Source organism: Condylura cristata, unplaced genomic scaffold (genome assembly GCF_000260355.1).
Source record: "Condylura cristata isolate star-nosed mole 26May11 unplaced genomic scaffold, ConCri1.0 scaffold00005, whole genome shotgun sequence".
Classification (NCBI taxonomy): Eukaryota; Metazoa; Chordata; class Mammalia; order Eulipotyphla; family Talpidae; genus Condylura; species Condylura cristata.
The window spans coordinates 44,223,607-44,243,050 of NW_004567106.1; the positions used below are offsets into that span (position 1 = coordinate 44,223,607).

Genomic DNA, 19,444 nt, shown 5'->3' on the forward strand with positions numbered 1-19,444 from the left:
TCTGCTAATTTTTGTTTGCAAAATAGACCTCCAGGAAACTCACCACTCTGCCCCAGCCCCCAAAGTTCAAAGATATCCTCAACAGCACTGCTTATAATAGTAAAATACCACAAATAATCCAACCTATCATGATCATAATCGAAAAGAACAAGTATGAGGATTATTTCATCTAAGGAAATGAGTCTGCACAAAATCCACAAGAAAATAAAAAATATCACAAATAATAACTACTTTGTAAAACACTGAACACATGTAATAAACATATATCTATGTATACACACAAACACACATATAGAATAATAGACTGATATAGAGGGAAAAAGAAATAACATAGGGTGGATTGCCTGATACACTGTTTTTGTTAGAGCTATTTAAATCCGTATTAAAAAAAAATAAAAACAAACCACCACCAGCACAAGGCTAACGCATCCTTAAGTGGAAAAAGGCAAAGGAGAGAAAACGGGTGCCATCTGACAGGCTGAAAGGAGAGTAAAGTATGGGTTAAAGTCAAACCTCACCCATTTTTCTAAGCATCTCCTGAACATGTACTGCGCGACAGGACTGAGCTGTGAGCACTGAGATTTCACAGTGGTGAGAAGGTGAATGTCATTGGCAGAGTACTCCCTGAGGAAGGGGACAGCTCTCTCCAGGTCCCCCACCTCAGCATCTTGGTGGAGAACAGGTTCCCCTCCAGGGACAGGCTGCTGCCTCAGGACCTGCTGCCATCTTCTTAACAACTTGAGGCCATTTATTGTTGTCCCAGCTGCTTGTGTGTCCTGAGCCAACTTGGTAATAGGGGAACAGACAAGGACTTCCACCTGCACGGTATTAGTTTCTCCTCAGAGCCACCACAGAGCCACCTCTCACCGCAGCCACCTAGCCTACCCACTCTACAAGTCGTAGGAGTGTACACATAGGAAGCCATGGTCGCTTCAGTTACAGGCTACTGGATTCTACCTTAAGATGACACCCTTGGGCCCTCCCTGGTGGCGCAGTGGGTCAAAGCACTGCACTAAGAAGCTTAAACCACTTCTGCATGAGTTCAAACCCTGCCTGCCCCGAAGAGATCCACATGGAGAGGCAGACCTCTCCTGACCCGCCCGCTGCTCCCCTCAGCAGTGTACTTTGTCGATCTGCCTGTTCTGCACCCCGCTCTGTCCCTGGTGAATCCTCTCACCCTCCGCAACTCTGGCCTTACCCCAGTTCTGTATGAATAAATAAATAAATCTTAAAAAAAAAAAGATGACACCTTTAATAATGCCACCCTTAGGGGCTCCTCTGGGACAGGTGTGGCGGGAAGCATAACCAGCAGCGAAGGAGGCGGCATAGGTCCAGGTATGTTTGAGGAGAAGGTACATGAACAAGGACTCCCACTGCCTAAATCCTGAAAAAACAAATACTGTTTTGTGGTGACATCAGTGGCCTTTACCCAGGTGCCTTGGGCTAAACTGTCATGGACACACCCTGTCCCTGCCTCAAGGAAAAAAAGGAGGATCCTGATGCATGAGCCTGGAAAGTGCCCAGGCCACATGTACACACCAGAGCCCACCGAGCGCAGGACAGGGCTCTTTGCTCTTGGCACAGTAGGGTCAGGGCCCCCAAACCTGTACTTTAAAAAGTTACTAGGTGGCTCTCATGCTCTGTAGCAGCTTTGGGACTCACAGGAAATATGGACCAAACACTGCTGTCTTTAGAATCGAAAGATCTAGGCTAAATACCCAACTCTGTCACTCATTAGCTTGGGCAAAAGAAACTTAACCCTCTGAACCCCAGGTTCCTTATCTACACAACGGGAACAATAAAGCCCACACCAAAGGGTAATGATGGGGTAGGTGTGCCAACAGCAGATTGAGCACTCGCCCCCCCATCAGCATCATCATGTTTCAGTTCTGCTTTGCTGGTACAGGTGGCCTGTGGTGGACATGCCTGGAGGGCAGGTATATATCGTTCTTTCATCCCTGGCACTGAGCGCAGGGTCTCGCCCTGACGGACACTCACTGTGTTCACTGTTGAAGACGAAATGAGTGCGGTGAGGACTGACAACACATGGAAGGTGGCTACCACTGTGCCAGCCAACAACCAGCACTGCATATCAGTCTCCTCGATAGGTGAAAATATAGATTGTAAAAATATAAGTAGTATCTTTCTTTAGAGGGCAGTTCTCTGTCTTTTCCTAGTCTCTGAATGACAATTATTCCATTTACAAGAATCCTATGGGGAGTATATTGTTTAAGGAACACAGGTTGAGTTAGGAGAGGCCACTGCGGCTTGATTTCTATCTGTCCTGAACGCCAATGTCAAGTGCAGGGCCATGTCTCCTACAATAAAAGGTGCAAAGTCTCACCTCACTGTAAGCTCAAGCAGCACTCGGAACCACTCACCCTGTAGGCTGTCATGGTCCCATAGCAGCTACTAATAACGGAACCATTTCTGTTCTCCTTGGAGTGGCAGTTGGCAGTGGCAAACAGGAAGTTGTCTTGAAGTAGGGTGTGGCTGTGCCCTGTCAATATATGTGTAGAGAAACACTTTTTTCCCCCTTCTCCAGGTCGCTACTGTTTTCTTTGACCCTACTCAAGGAGCACCAAGTTTTGAATGATTTCAGCAAAAACAAAGCTTTTTCGATGACCTTGCATCAATCACCACCACAATACAAACAAAAACGTAGGGCAGAAAATATAGCCAGGGGCTATTTGCCCCCTCAGCCACTCACTTGACACGGAGTTAGTAACTGACTGTGAGCCTGTGTGTGAGCTTTCCCTTTTATTTCTCTGTGTGTATGTACACAGGAAACAAAACCAGAGCCAGAAACCAGGCCCAGATACACTGCCTATCATCCCAGGGAGCCACAGCACTGGCAACCAGAGTGTCCTCAGGGTCCACCATGTACCCACACCGGACCAAGGAGCAGCCATAGAGAGGGAAGAAGGAAAACACAGGTCGCTGGTTTCAAGCTATTTTTAAAGTTTGAGTAAAACAGACTTGAAACACTTCCTAACACAAACTACATATAAAAAAATGACAAAGAAAAACAATTGCTGAGCAGATAAATGCACAAAGTGAAGGTGAGCTACACATAAATCAGAGAAATGGGGGTGACTTGTTAGTAAGGTTCATTTCAACTGGCTTCCTGGTGCTGTTGAAAGGTGTGCTATAAAATTTTCCACTCCACTCCTGCCCAGGGCCCGAGGCTTGCGCCTCCAGAAGGGCTGTCCAAAATAGACTGGTCCCCAACCCAGCCTCCTACTCCTGACCTCTTTCTGAGGCGGCCACTCTCCCCACTGCCTGCCTCAGCCCTGCCTGGGCTCCAACCCACAGCCCCCCCAGAGCACTCCTTGTCTATGCTAAAGCTCTGACTGCTAAATGATCGTGAGCTGACAGCATGCTCTGCCTGCCAGGCTCTCTCTTCCGTGACCTGGGCCCAGCCCCACGCCATCCTGTGTGGCCAACGTGCCCTGAGCTCACACTTACACATCCCGGGGAGACAGCCTTGCCGTTTGGATAAGGAGGCTGAGCCAGTGACACGCTGGGCAATGCGACTCGTGGGAGACGTTTCCTGGCTGCTGGCTGCCGGCCCCGGCCAGTCAGAAAGCACCACTTCCCCTTTAAGAGAGCACGCCCAGATGCGATTAGGGAAAGGCAGAAAGAAAAGCCCGGAACAGTCAGGGTTGTATCCTGAATTTGGCAGATGAATTTGGGTTTTCCTGAACTGCACACATGAGGTGTGGTCAGAGGCAGCGACTCTTCAGAGGCTCGTCTGAGCAGTCACTGTTTGGGTAGGGTCAGGGCCTCCTGCAGCTCCCGAAGGAGCTGCTGCACACCCTGGCCTGGTCCCAGGCAGCAGCAGGAGCCTCGGGCCTTTCCACTCCCCCTTCCCTCAGGGCCTGTCCATTCGCACGGGCAGAGTTCACTGGAATACCTAACACTACACTTTGGCTTTGGCACTCTGGAGTAGAGATAACCCTACAATGATTGAAAATTACTTTTGGGAAACATTTTAACTATTAATTTAAGCAAGGGATTTTTATTCTTGCTGAATTATTTAGAAAGTTTATTCCTGGATCTTAGCAAAGGGTAGGGAGTGGTCTGAGAAGCAAGCTAACCTACCTTGAATGGTTTACAGAAGGCCACGTGTATGATTCTGTTGACATACAGAGTAGGTAAATCCATACAGAGAGCAGGTTAGCGATTGCCTAGAGCTGAGGCAAGAAGAGTGGGGAATGACTGCTTAGTGGGTCTAGGGTCTCCTTTGGGGATGATGAAATGTTCTGGAACTAGAAAGAGGTGATATTTGCATGGCACTGAGAATGAACTCAGCTTTATGATGGTTAATTTGTTAACTGAATTTGAACCACCCCCCCCACACACACACACCTCAAAACTAACTGGTGTAAGTGTGTTTTGGGCAACACTTGTCTATTTGAATCTCTTCTGTTTCATTCAACATTTCTTTGTGAAACTTGTCTCTTTGCTGATAAATCTTAAGTTAGCCCTAGCTAAGTACCCTATTTTTAGGTTAAGTTTTGAGGGCTTTTTTTGCGTGTATGGTCAAATTCACTTAACAAAATTAATCATCTTAAAGCAGACGGTTCAGCGGCAGTGAATTCATTCTCATCATACCGCAACCATCACCTCTTTCTAGTTCCAGAACATTTTCATCACCCCCAAAGGAGACCCTAGACCCATTAAGCAGTCATTCCCTCTCTTCTTTTAACAAGAAAAATGAAACCTCGGTGAGACAGAAGTGTGCCAAGATTCAGAAGTATGGCTCTAGTGGACAAAGGCAGGAAGGGGAGATGGCACCACCTCCAGCCATGCCACACAAGCTTGGCAGCACCCACCTGCCTCCATCAGGCCCTCTGAGGTTGGACTGATCCTCTCAGCAGGTTAACACCATAACCAAAGTCAGGGCTAGGGAACCTCAGGAGAGAATTATTCAGGGGGAACATGACATTGGGCTTTTGGGATTTTGGCTTTCTTTTCTTCTCATAATAGAATTTCTTCCAAAATGAAGGGTGGGAGGGCTAGTCTGCTCCTGTCTGGGAGGGGCTGTGCTAGCTGGCAAAGCAGAACTGGTTTCCACAGTTCCATTTCTTTGGATTAGAGCCAGCTGGGATTGGGAGGGTATGACCTGGCCAGTCCCTGCCCCACTCTGCTGGAAGGCATGTCCAGCCCTCCTTTCCTGGTCATTTGCAGTTTTAATTCCAGATGTTCTGCTCCTAGGAGAAAGTGAGCTTGTTCTTGGATCCTAAGCCTACGTCAAAGGCTCCCAGGCACACTTACTCCACTCCGAGAACTTTTTAAGAGGAGGCCTGCTGGATGTTGCAATACTCAGAAGAAGTACACATGAAAGGGCAGGTCCCATGGCCCCGGAGCCTGTGTCTTTCCAGAGACAAATGTGACCAAACAATTATCTGTTTGCCGGAAATTCTAGCGTGACCTGGAGGACAGAGATATGAACAGCTGCCATGGGTCAGCTCTCCCAGAACCCTCTGGTCCTTCTGGAACAGCTCCTCTAGAGGCCTTTACTCAGTTCTTTCTTTACCTCAGGTGTCCATTAACAACTAGGTAGCCTAGGTAAACAAACAGATGACTTAAGATAATCAGATGCACTATTTACACTCCTCTAGAATCTAAGGAAAAGCAGGTTTAGAACCTTAATTCTAAATACAAAAACAAGCTGGCTCCAGCCATTATAGAAACCAGTATGAAGATTTCTTGAAAAATTAAGAAAAGAAATACTACATAATCCAGCTATCACACATCTAGGTGTTTGTCCAAAGAACATAAGGGCACTAATTTAAAAATATATATGAATTCAATATTTACTGCAGTGTTTTTTCAGTAGCAAAGATATGGAAACAAGTATTTACAGACGAATGATAAGATGAAGAGTTGATATATTGGTAAATACAAAATGTAATACTACTCAGCTATAAAAAAAAAGACAAAAATTTTGCCATATTCAACATGGCTGCACTTTGAGAAGATTGTGCTATGTGAAGTAAATAAGTCAGATGGCGAAAAAGAAATATCTTCTTCACTCATGTGAAAGGTAAATAAAGCAAACAAACAAAATAAACAAAAATGAACTCTTAGATTCTGACCACAGAACAGTAGTTAGCAGAGGGGAAAGGAGAAAGGGAATGGGTAAAATGGGTTCATGAGGGCAACTGTATGGGAACTAGACTTTTGGTGGTAATCACAATGTAGTGTATACAGCTGTCAAATCATGAAGCTATATACCTGCAACTTGTATAACATTAGAAAACAAAGTTACCCCAATAAAAATACAGAGCCAAAAATGCACTGGACTATGGTGATGGCACATGGGTGATGTGGTGATGGGAAACCCACAGGGATTACAACTGAGATGGAGAAATGCACAAAATGATGTAAAAATAAACTATTATATTGTTTTAAGAAATACAGAGCCAAAACAAGCAAAAAACAAAACTCAAGCAGCTTTCATCCAATTTAAAAATGGGTAAAGAATGTGGACATTTCTTCAAAGAAAGCATATACACAACCAACAATCACATGAAAAGATGCTCAGAATCATTAATCAGCATGGAAATGTAAATCAAAAGCCAATGAGCTACCACTTCACACTCACTGGATGACTATACATTTATCAATATATGTACTCATTATATACATATAAAAAAACCTCCAAATGGAAAACAAATGTTGGCAAGGTTATGGAGAAAATGAAACCCTTGTTGGTAACAATGGAAAATGGTACAGTCACCATGGTAACTGTGAGTCTGGTGGTTCCTCAAAAAACTAAAGGTAGAATTACCATATGATCCAGCAATTCTAGGTATGTACCCAAAAGAACTGAACAAACAAAACCTTGTCATAATGTTCATATTCACAATGACCAAAAAAATGGAAAGAGCACAAATGCCCATCAATGAATGAATGTATAAACAAAAATTGTGGTCTATCCATACAATGGAATATTATTTAGCCATAAAAAAGGAATGAAGTTCTGAATGCTGAATCTCAGAAACATGCAAAGAGAAATCAGCCAGACAAAAAAGATCACCTTATATGACTTTACTTCTATAAAATGTCTAGCATAGGCAACAGAATAATAGACTTTCTGAGGCAGAAAGGCAGAAAGCAGACTGGTGGTTGCAGGGACTTGAGAAAGGAGGGGGGCAAACTACTGCTGAGATTTTAGTTTGGAGTGATAAGTCATATGGAATTAGATCAATGCGGTGATTATACGTTATGAATGTACTAAATGACACTGAATTGTTCACTTTAAAATGGTTACTTTAAGTTATATTCATTTCATCAACAACAAAAACCCAACACAAAGAAAGTAAGGGCCGGAACAACCCACAAACAAAACTGTCTCAGGATAACTGAGTTACCTTCAAAACCCTTCTGTGAATCACGTGTAAGGTGGTAATTTGGAAGTTAAGGTAATTAAGGCCACCAGCAGGAGACCACAGACAGACACTTCAGGTACAACAGTTCCCGAACATGGCCAATTCAGTTCCATGAAAAAGTTCCATAATGCACACGCACAGTGGACTGCTGACTTTGTACAAATGGGACACTGAGGCACAGTTTCCCTCAGCCAGCCCAACACAACCATCTTTTCCATCAGTGGGATCACCATTCAAATGATGTGTCATCATTTCTACCAAAGGATCCCACCTTTGTTTCCAACCTTGACGCTGGGACAAAGTAAGAGACTTTCAACATGTGAGGTACCATCCCAGGTAGTAATCCCCTCCTTACCCTGCCAGCTCCTTGCCCAGGGCTGCCATTGCCTCCCATCCCCCAGCACTTCAGCCACAGGGCCACGCAGCAGGAAGCCTGTTGCCTGCAGCTGGCAGCCTGCCTTTGTACTGCAGGCCCTGGAGAGGGCGGTACTTTGCACGTGCACAACAGCTTAAGACAGTGGGAAGGTTCTCCCCATGCCTAGGTGCTTTGAAAAGCCAGAACAGAAATCTCATTTCTGCCTTATGACAGTCACCTTGAACTAGTCCAATTCCTCTTCCATGGGACATCTTGCCAAATTTTTGTCTCCTGAAATCCTTTTGCAGGAAAAATGCCCCCAGACATTTTTTAAACTCATTCTTCACACGCTATCCTTTCCACTATTCTCTTTGTCCCTGATCTTCGTTAACTCCTACTGTCTTTCATAAACTGCGGAACTCAGAAAGGGGAAGATCACAGATGGGCCTGAACAGCTCCTAGCTGACTATTCTGCACATTATTCTCCAATTTATGCAGCTGGAGATCCAATCTAGATTTTTGTTTCTGATAGCTGCATCACCCTTAAATCTTCTTTCACACATTTCACTGCCAAGCTACTTATTCACAGGCACTCTTTAAAAATGTCATCTTGTTGGAGTCAGACTACTGCTCTGGTCTGTTGAGATCTTTTTGTAGCCATTCTCCCTCCCAAACCTACCACGTGAAACTTGATAAGCTTGCCACAAATGCCATTCATTCTTTTCCCAAGCCTCATTTATAAGGTGGAAGAAGACAGGGCAAGCCTGCAACTCAACACTTTCCTCAGCATGACAGTAACCTGCAGAACAGCTCTCCTGAGGCCCCGAATGGCCTGCAATTTCATCATCATTCCTGGTGAGGATCTCATGGATGACTGCTCAATGGGCCTAACTATAACCCTCCTCTTCCTAGAAATTGAAAAGGCCACATGTAATGCTCTTACTACGTGCATTGCACGTAGTAAGCAATGAAATGTTGTCTTTTTAACTAGCAAGAAATCAAACAACCTGTTTTTCTCATTCCCAAACTACCCTCCTTATCTGGGCGGGCTTTAAGAAACAGTTGAAGTCAAGACGGGCACTGGTATGCAAGAGCTGGTGCCCGAATCCCTCCAGAATTTCCCCACTCTGTTAACCTACCTTTTCAGGGCTGTGGGGAGGAGTCAATGAAATCAGGCCTGTGAAAGAGGCTTAAAGGTTGAGTCAGGCTATGCAAACATAAAAAAAACAGTATTATGATTATGACTGTTATAAATCTAAGATACCATTGCCATTGGCAGAAACCTGCCTGTTAAGCCACAAGAAACCTCCAGATGCACTCAGGCTGCCAGAAGGCAGGTCTTTCAGCACAAAGCAGCTGTAATGCTGCAATGGAACAGACTCCTGATCCCTCCCCAGCAGCAATCAGCTTCTCTTATCTTAGGCCCAAACCCAGGCTGGCTTACAAAAGGTAATGGATCCTCCTACCAGTCTATGGAACCAGCCTCCATGCTACCTTGCTGAGATCAGCACTTGAGTAATATGCAGCAGAGGCCTGACAGGTGATGAAGGGCCAAAGGGCTACTTTTAGCTCCCCTATGACTTGACCCCAACTTCTTGTTTTTTTCCTTTTTGGTCCTAAGTGGCAGATTCTAGGGATACCAGACTTTTGACTCTGCTGTTGTCAGGGCAGGCTCTATTCTTAGCTCAGCTGAGGATGCTTACTTCCTCAGGGAAGAAATGGTGTTCACTGAGAAAAGATCTTGGGGGGATAGCTTTGTAAAGGGGTATCAGAGGTCAATATTCTGGCCCTAAACATATAGGTGTCAAAGATGTCTCACAGACAGGGGAGAGTGAAGGGGGGTTTGTTAAGGCTTACCATATACCCATAAGGAAAAATCAGCATTTATAATGAGAGGTAAGTTGTGACAGCCATAAGAAAGGATGAAATGCAGCACCCAGTCATTTTCAACAAAAAAGGAGGGGATTTGGGACAAGGGACCCAGGGATAGTGGTGGGTGGGGAAAAATATTCATAACATAAATGACACAATGGCAATTATATTTAATACATAAATACTTTTATGAATAATTATTTTTCACAATTAATAACCCCATAAAAAGTTAAATGACTCTAACTAGCTAAGTTTTCCTCTCTTAGTCCACTTAAGGTTGATTCTCCAACTTCCAGGGTGAATGAACATTTAGAGTAGAACATTTAGAGTAGATTTATATATATATATACATATATATATAATTATTGGCAACTCATTGAGGATCATGCCAATAAATTCATTAACAGACCAGGGAGTTTATGTGCAAAGACAATGGGAGTTAGAGGTCCAGAGGGAAGTCACAATTTCTGTCGGGATAACTAACTTCTGTAATCTGCTGTTCCACGAGTTACTTTCTTTAAGCCTAGCACTTCACAAGCCTCCCTCAAGACAAGTGGGCTGCTGAAGTGACCTAAAAATCATCACAGGACACATGAAAACTAACTCAGACTCTGACAGTCACTGATGACTTCTTGTGACTTTTAAATATTGTCTTTCTCTCCTTGTGTTTCCTTTGAGCACAGACCCACACAGAGAGACTGTGTCTGATTCTACACACTCATATGAGCAGGAATGAGTCACAGGTGAGTCTACATCACGACAGTTACTGCAGCCTCTGGATGCCGCAACTTAATGTGAGGCAGGACCAGGCTTAATGGGTTGGAGCTTGGGTTGATTTCTCTCCCGCCCCAACTCGTATGTTGGTGTTGCAGTTCCAATCACCAACACCTCAGGATATAACCATATTCGGAAATGAGACCTTTAAAGAGGTTATGAAGTTAAAACATGGCCAATTAAGGTTGAGCCCTAATCCAACATTCCTGGTGTCCTGGGGACACCAGGGATGTCACCGGGTGGACACTGGGACTGTGAGTGCACAAAAGGTCACCTGACCCTATGAAGGGACAGCAAGATGATAACCACCAGCAAGCCAAGAAGAGTGGCCTTGGGAGAAACCAACTCTGCTGGCTCCTTGATCTTCGATTTCCAGCCACCAGAACTAAGCAAAAATAAATGTCTGTGGTATAAGCCACCCAGTCTATTGTATTTTGTTATGGCAGCTTGAGCAAATTAGAAATACCATTGGTTTACTTAACAACCATTCATGTTCACCGGATTAGGGAGAAAAAGTATAACATGGGGCTGGAAAAGATCATGCTTAGTGAGATAAGCCAGAAAGAGAAAGAAAAAAATACCGGATGGTTTCACTCATAGCAGGAGTATAATGGACCAGGCGAGAAAATAACAAAAATAATGAACAACCATATACCAGAGACATTTTGCGAGGGTGGAGTAGGGAGGGGTCAAAAACGGGTGGGGGGGGGGAAGTGCACGGGATTATGGTGATGGTACACGGGTGACTTGGTGATGGGAAACCCGTGGGGATTACAATTGAGATGGGAAAAAAAATGTACAAAATGATGTAAAAATAAACTGTTGTAAAAAAAAAAAGTATAACATGGGGAGCAGAGGGCGAGGGCCTCCCACTTCTGAAATAACTGCAGGCCAAATGCATTTCCTACTGGTCATGGGGAGGCCACCTGGATGAAAGTGTGTCAGACGATAGCCAGGTCAAGGTGGGGACTGTCTCCTGACCCTGCCTGCCTACCTTCATGCCTGACGCTGAGGTATAATAATAGTCCACAGGGACTCAGCAACTGGTATGAAAACAGTGTGGTACCAAACCCAACCCTGGGAGGGACAAACTCTGGTTTGGCCTCTTATCTCTGTGGGTTCTGTATGTCATTGCTATAGTTCCAGAAAAAGAAAAGACTTTGGGGGTGACTAGTGGTACCGTGAAGTAGTCTCCAGTTCATTCTCACAGGTTTGACAAATCAATTCTGAATGTCTGGCCTAATGCTGCCTTTCATCAGGCATCTACTCCAAGGGCTGCCTTCCTCAGGTTCCCAGGCCCCAGCCAGACCCTGGGCTTCTCACTGAGTGTGGGCCAGGTACAACAAGTCCCCTGGGCGGCTAGAAGAGGGGATAGACCCACAAATGCTCACTATTGCTAAGAGGCCCAGGCACCAGATCAATGATCAATCTAACAAGAGATGTCATTAAGCTGGCTTCCACTCATCAGGGGGTGGGATGGGACACAGGAAATCAAAGGCAGGAGGGTGTTTGAAAGGTAATGGAAGGCCTAGTCTGGAGAGAACTGGCGGGAGAAAGGCAGCTTCTCCACTCTCCCCAGGGATCCCACATGGGAGGTAGGTTTGGCCAATTCAAATGCAAAAGCCCTTGGGTGAGGATGTCCAGGAAACCTTTCAGTATTCACTGCCCACTCTTTCAAACTCAGACATAAAGGCCAGTAGGTTCCCTCCTGTCTCTTCATTCACTGATCACAGCCTGTCAGAGTTCCCATAATCACCGCTGAGAGGAACGTAAACCAACACACACACTTTCAAAAGGTGCCTCATGCCTTATCCAACCTGACAGAGAGGAGGAAAAGAGTGAAGTGGAACCAGGGTCCTATCCACGGAGGCAGACTTGAATGAAAGCAGAACCAAGTTTCTTAACATCTGTCTGTATTCCAGCCAGTTTGCCCAGTTTGATGGGGCAATGAGGATGCGAAGCTCTGATGAATAATGACCACGCCTGAGTTCTCTCTCCCGGCTCTCCAGTGCCCCATCTCCAGTCTTTTCCTACTGGGCCCACGGGGCTCGACTTGTCCTTCCCTGGCTCAGGGGGTAGTGCGAGGAAACAGGACATGCTCTGAACTGTGAAAGACTGAAAGCCAGACAGCCTCATCATTATTCCCTGCAAAGTCGGTCATCAAAACAAACAAAAAGATCCCCAAAGCTTTCATATAGATGAGAAAAGCATGGAAGAGCAAAAGAAATTAGCAGTTGGCAGCCCTCAGCCATTATAATGACTACATCAAGCCTCGGCCTAGTGATCCCATTTACTACCTTGGAAATTTCCGTTTCAAGTGTGCGTGTGTTGATGATGCTGGGGGCGAGGGGAGGTTTGGGCCTGTCTGTGTGGGATCCAGGCACTGAGTCAGGGCAGGCTCCTTACTCAGAAGACCTTTCACGCGGTCCAAACAATGTTTACCATTTTCTCCCTCCTTTTGCATTTGTTCGGTTTAAAATATTTAACCCGAAGCACAATGAAGTGTCTCATTTACAACGTTCTCCTGGACCATTAGACTGGGACTCCGCACTCATTATGCTGATGAACATGCTACTTACCCATGCAAATTCCACAAGCAGCAGACACAGAGATGGGAAGTGTTCAAGGTACCCTATCAAGGACTGATTTAATTACACACATCCAGTGGGCAAAGCAAAGCGATTTTTAGCCAACTGTTCTAGTAAATATTATGGGAAACCCTTTCATAGAGTGCTAATTCTGGCTTAGTAATATCAAACGCTCCCAGCTCTAGTTCTCAATCACATACGCGCACAGCCCCTAAATACACTATCCCGGGTGGGCCAGAAAATCAAACAGATCATGCATTAGCCGGTATGCCACCGTGCAACTGATTACCATTTTTCCAATGTTATAATCATCTGAGTGCCATTGCCCTTTAAGTGAGGACAAACTTCAGAGCCCATAAACTCTCCTGCCGCCGTCCTTCCTCTGCCCCCTCCCCCAGGCTCTCAGCCAGTCCCGCCGCCCAGCTCACCGGCAGCCCGGGGACCGCCAGCCAATGCTGCTCCCGTGGCTTGGACAAAACAACCACTGCAACCCATTTCAGACGCTGGAAACAATACCCAATCACTGCATCCACCCTCCCTAAGCGCCCGAGAGGAAATGGCATCATTACTTTCATTTTATTCCGTTTATGACGGACCAAAGGAAAACAACGCGTCCTAAGACAATTACCAGGGTATCTGATGTCGGGCGGCTGGAGAGTGTGCTCCAGAATGTTATCAAATGGCCTGGAGGAGAAATTAGTTTTCAAGAGCTAAAATTACCCTCGGTAGCATATGCATTCCGGTTCTCTAACTGCAGGACCGGATTTCACTTTCCCCAGATAGAATAGAAAATTCTCATGCATTCCCGTTTCTTCAGAAACGTCTATAAATAACCCAGGATCAGCAAAATTATGCAAAACATCCTGCTAGAAGAAGAAATGTAAACTAAAACCACTTACACAGAAGACTCAGGCTGCCAACTTAATCTGATTCTACGACGACTGTAAACATGTTGTACTTTTGGAACCTGAAGCGATCCACATTAGCACGGGATGTCATCACCAGAAAAGAAAAAGAAAGAAAGAAAGAAAAAAAAAGGCAAAAAAAAAAAAAAAGAAAAAACCAAAAAACACCCCAACACCCCAACAACTAAACAACAAAAGCCCAACCCTGAAGCAAAGCAACGTGACTCGTATTCTGCAAAGTCCAGGACCCGACGGCTGACCAGCTGCGGTCACTACCAGCTATCGCGCTGCACACGCCAACTGTTTTGACTACAGGCACTTGTTAAACACAGAGTTTCAGGTCCTACCAGTTGGACACCAGAAGTTCATAGAACTGACCCAGTGCCAAGAACAACAAGCGCAGAAAAAACGGCTGCCTCGTGCGCGTATTTTTGTTAACTGTTTATGCAAGTCCCAATTGGGTAACAATTAAGAAGAAAAAAGAAAAAAAAAGGACTTAAATAACAAAAGCAAAAGATTGCCACTGGAAGGAAATGTAGATGTTGATAGATAAAGGACTACCGTCAACCTACTTTATTGGTGGGATGGTTGGGTGGGGGGTTGGAGACAACCAGTGGGGGGAGGGGCAGGCATCATGTGACAAGCTGTGGTTATTAGCAGAAGGAACTGGGTACTTCCTCGAAGCATCTTTCTCTCAGAGATTGACTTAAGAGATTTTTCAAATGCCGGAGGACTTAGTACACATCTGGGTGTGATTGTAGAAGCCATGGAATTTGGAAGTTAGTAAATGCCATAAGAGAAAATAAAGGACATGTTGAATGTGGAGTTTTTAAGACACTAGAAAGGGACTTCTGAGTTCCCTGCTTTGTGCAGGGAGGCAGCAAAGGGAGGGACCTCATCCTTGACTCCTTTTGAGGTTAGGGTTGCTGAGGTCAGTCTACCTCCTCGGAACTAAAGTATGTGCTTTCTTGTAGGTGACAGGGAATAAAGGACCTTCATCTGGCAAACTAAAATAAATAGGAAGATTTAAATGACTTATTTAACAAGGTTTTCCATTTCTTCCTCAGAATTCATTCAGCACTATCTCATTTTAGGAAAAAGACAATTAAGCAGATCAAATTTAAGTTGACTGAGAACTGACTTTCAACTGGAGTAAGGATAAAAAGTGAGACTTTTAAATTGCTGAAAGGACATAAAAACCTGGCCCTATCCCCATGTCTGTCTGTCTGTCTGTCTGTCTATCTATCTCATCCATCCTCTACTATCTACCTATCATCTACCTTTGATTTGAAGGATACAATATTGCCCCTTTCCCACTCTAGAGCTTTAGGATACAGTGATGAACAAGTACAAACAGGTTGGCTGTAAAAGCCACTGTAACTGTGGGCCAGATTCAAGTTTTAGAGAGTAAATATCATCCCTCTGGTTTCAGGGGTCACTAGTGCAATGGTGCTGGGTGTGAATCCTAAAGAAGGCTGCCCCTTCCCTCCAAAAGGAGCCCACATTTATTACAAACTACACAAAGAAATGGTTTCACTGGAATCTGAAATGGAGCCACCTGGAGCGGTGATTAACAGAGAGATTACGAGAAGAATAAAGACAATTTAGAGCAATCAAGACAAATAAATGAAGGCGTGGTGGCCAAGGCTGGGAGTGGGGGAGAGAAAGGACAGGATGCTACCGGAGCCACTGAGAAGGGTCTCTTTGGACAGGGTGAGTCCAAACAAGCCTGGTCTCTGGGTTGGCACCTGATTCCACACAGCAGCCCTACAACTCTTTCTCTCACCTAGAGAGATCCATGCTTACAAGTTAAAGTTAGATGCACAACGTATAACTTGGTCCTCAGAAGATGAGAGGGCTGGCATGATTATTCCCATTTAACAAAGGAGGAAAGCCGAGACTCTGAGGTTGGTCTCAGCCTCAGGAGCACCTAGGCTAATGGGGCAACTTATTATTCACAGGAGACTTTAAAAGTGGGCGATTTTGGGCCCTCCCTGGTGGCACAGTAGGTTAAAGCACAGCACTAAAAAGCTAAAGCCACTTCTGCATGAGTTTGATCCCCTGACCCGGAAGTGACCCACATGGTGCAACCGATCTCTCCTGACCCGCCCGCTGCTCCCCTCAGCAGTGTACTTCGTCCATCTTCCTATTCTGCTCCCCACTCGGTCTCAGGTAAAGCCTCTCACTGCCCCTGCATCTCTGGTCTGTACCCCAGTTCTGCATACATAAATAAATGTTTAAAAAAAAAGTGGACGACTTCTATCCTCATCTTCACAGACGAGTATACTGAGATTTGAGGGATACACAAATTAGATCCAGGGCCACATGCAAATCAAACAGCATCTGGCTTCCCAATTCCTAATTCTCCTAACTTGCTTCTATCATGTTGTAAGTACACATGATGTTAAAAAGGTTAGCAAAGCTGTTTTATTATAATCTCTACCATCTCCTTTGATTTTTCTAAAAACTCCATGTCTTCATGGCTTTTTGTAGTAGTTCACAGATGCAACCCCTAACCCAGGAAGGGACCTATCATCATACTGTCGGGTGAGCTTCAGAAATCTATACCTCAGACCTATTTTTCAGTGAAAAAACAAGCAATTCTACCTACTTTGCACTCCATCCGTTGATTTGATCACTTCACCACATGGTAAACCTGGCTCCGCACCTAATTCTGGTCTAAGAAGAATCCTAGAGTGGAAGAGCCCGGCAGACCCGTAAAGCTGTACATTACACAGCCCTCCTCTCCACGCCTGCTCCTCTTATGCAGAAGGATTTGGCTTAGCCCATGCAGTGGTGGAGCTCTTCTCCAACACATCTTTCAAATTTCTGCTTTTGCTGACTTCTTTTGCCACAGAGGCCACTGAAAATATTGACCAAAGGTAGGGTTCCACTGTTACATTCTTTATCTGGGTATGGTGATACACTCACAGCTTGATATGGAGTGATGTGACTATTGCCTGACAAATGTGAGCAGGTCCATTGAGGGTCAATGTCTTTTCCTTCTTGGGAAAACCAAGACAGGGAATCACTGCAGATGGCTACAAGGTTTGTAGGGGTGAATGAAGACATTTGCCAAGAGTTCAAGCATCTCAGTTCAAGCATCTGGTCATGCCCTGAGATGCTGAACATGAAATGCAGAAGAGAAGAGGGTCAGGAGGTGAAAATTAGATAATTCTAGACTATCTTGCCACTTCCGTATTTCTCTACCTGTTCCCTTCTTTCTCCCAGGAAACACAACAGAACAAAACAAAGAACTAAAGGCCATCCCTGGGTCAATGTGGATCTTAATGATGAGTGATAGAAAGCAACCTAGGTCATGAAGACGACTCAAATCTATGGGTTTCTGTTAATTGGAGAACTCTCTGTCTGGACCAGACAGTTTGAGGTTATTTTGGTAACTACATGACATTTGCCTCAATGTTGCCTGAAAAGAACGAGGGAACTGGGTAAACGCGAACCATCTCAGCTGGAAAACTCGTTTGCATACAAGATATAAAGTGGTATCTCCATGTAACTCCTCTGTGCATAGAGACCTTTTTTTTTTTTAAACTAAAAAAGTAGGACACACAGTTTGACAAGCAATGGCATATTTAGGGAAGACAGGCTAGGCTATTAAAAATCAGAACTTCTGAAAGTCTGCGAAGCTACCAACCTTATAATATCAAAAAAGTGGGCTATTAGGGGGACATGGAATAGGGGCATATATTTTTTATAGTTAGTAATGGGATGCCTGACAAAGGTAGTTCTAACATAACCAGACAAATACAGCTTTGCTGATAGAGAAGATGGTTTCGGACATGCCGATGGGCACAGTATTTCAAGCCTCCTCGAGGGTGACAGCATTGATGGGGACAAAATTGAGGCCCTGTGCCATGACCTGGGCATTTAGGGCCCACCCCCGCTCCACGTATCCCCACCCCTGGCAGCAAAGGGAGATGCACCGAAGTATCTAAACAGAGGAGGCTGCTGTCAGGACCACTGAGATCTTTAATACATATTCTGGATATGTAGAAAGCTGACCAAAAAAAGGATAGAACCAAAAAAGGGGACAGAGTCTTGAGTTGTCAGGAGGCAGAAAGCAAGGGGCCAGTAATTTGTCTATCACAGTTTTTGGCTTTAGCTGGGATTCTGTTCCTGATGTTGCCTACATAGGCCTAGGTTGGTCCCCCAAACCTTTATCTGGACACACAGGAACTGAGATACCCTGCCTGGTTTTAAATGGGGCTGGCTTTTGGCTCAGTCCTTTGTGATATGGATGCATGACCAAAGTCCTGGGGATGTATGGGGACCACATATCCTGGATTCCTCACAAGACTGCCAGTTCCAACCAGCCTTAGTCAGAAGTGCACCACAATTTCTAAAATGTCTTCACAGTGAAGGTCCACACACGTGGGTTAACTGGACTCTTCTGAGTCTCATTTATCTTTGCATGCCAAAGCTCAGCCAGAACATAGAATGCTGGCTGTGTGTTTTGAATGAATGTACTAGTCTTAAAGTGAACCACAAAGATATATGTATACTTTACTATGTATACCTGGAAGGTGTCTTTATGTATGTATGTATCAAATTTGGTGTTTTATTTGCTTTACTTTCTTAAAAGTGTAGTATCTTTTCTTTTTTTCAGGTTTCCAGTTAAATTTGGCATTTTTAAAGTTGTGTTTGTGGTTCAAATTGGGAGAAGGTAAAAAGGCTTTCCATATAAAATTTAAAATATTGAATCTTCAAAAAAACTGAAGGCACTTTGTAACAGGAATCTTTCTAAAAGATCTTCATCCCATTGTACTTTGTCCTCTTAAATGGTATGCTTTGAACATTATTTGATCCTTTTTTTTTGATAACTCAAGGTCATTTTTAAGGGCATTCATTTCTATATTTTGCTGTAAAATGGCAATGATGTCAGGGCCTACAACTACAGCTTTCAAACTTCAAGCATCCAGGGATGCACCTTAAGACACAGACTTTACAGTATAACCTAGTATGAACATATGCAGGTGAGACAAATATTTCTAAGGATAATATTTATGTTTACTAAGTGAAAAAACAATCTGGCATTTTCTCTTCTAGTCACCGTCTAAAATGTTGGTCAATCAATTTATTGCCTGAGGTTTGCAAACACTGAAAAGTAAGCAGGCTCTTTTCCCCTGCACAAAAGGGAATCTCAGCGCCCCCACTTTCTGGCTTTTACCTTCATTTTCCTATTGCGTCGGGGTCGGGTCACTTCTCTTAGGCCTGCCTCCATCACCCTTAGAGTTCTAATTTGCTGAACATGGAAATGAGGCCCTTAAACTTGCTAGGATTGCACATGGGCTACATGGAAAGCGTTTCTCGGTGGCCAGGCAAGGCTTCTCGATGTTGGGAGCTCCTGGCTGGGATTCCAGGGAGCTTCGCTCAGTGGCAGGGTTCTAGGGACTGAGTCGTCATTAGACACGCCATGTGTAAACATTTGCATGTGGACACCAGCTTTCCTTTCTAGAAGGTGTGTTCTAATGATGGGCCTCAGGCTGGAAGGCTGTGAGGTGACAGAGGCCCCTGGTGGCAACACTGCTT

The 19,444-nt window shown here is 44.6% G+C and overlaps 1 protein-coding gene across 6 annotated transcripts in view; it reads right to left on the minus strand.

Moving 5' to 3' along the window:
- ATXN7L1 (ataxin 7-like 1) overlaps window positions 1-19,444 on the minus strand; it is a 215,545-nt gene that overhangs the window by 54,371 nt on the left and 141,730 nt on the right. The window contains exon 1 of one of the 6 annotated variants that reach the window (XM_012721022.1): window positions 13,889-13,974. The exons of 3 other annotated variants lie outside the window; for them this stretch is intronic. The gene's annotated coding sequence lies outside the window, so the exon portion shown is untranslated. Of the gene's footprint in view, window positions 1-3,468; window positions 3,583-13,888; window positions 13,975-19,444 lie in introns of those variants that run through there. 2 more of the 6 variants (XM_004676921.2, XM_012721021.1) reach the window with 2 other exon arrangements.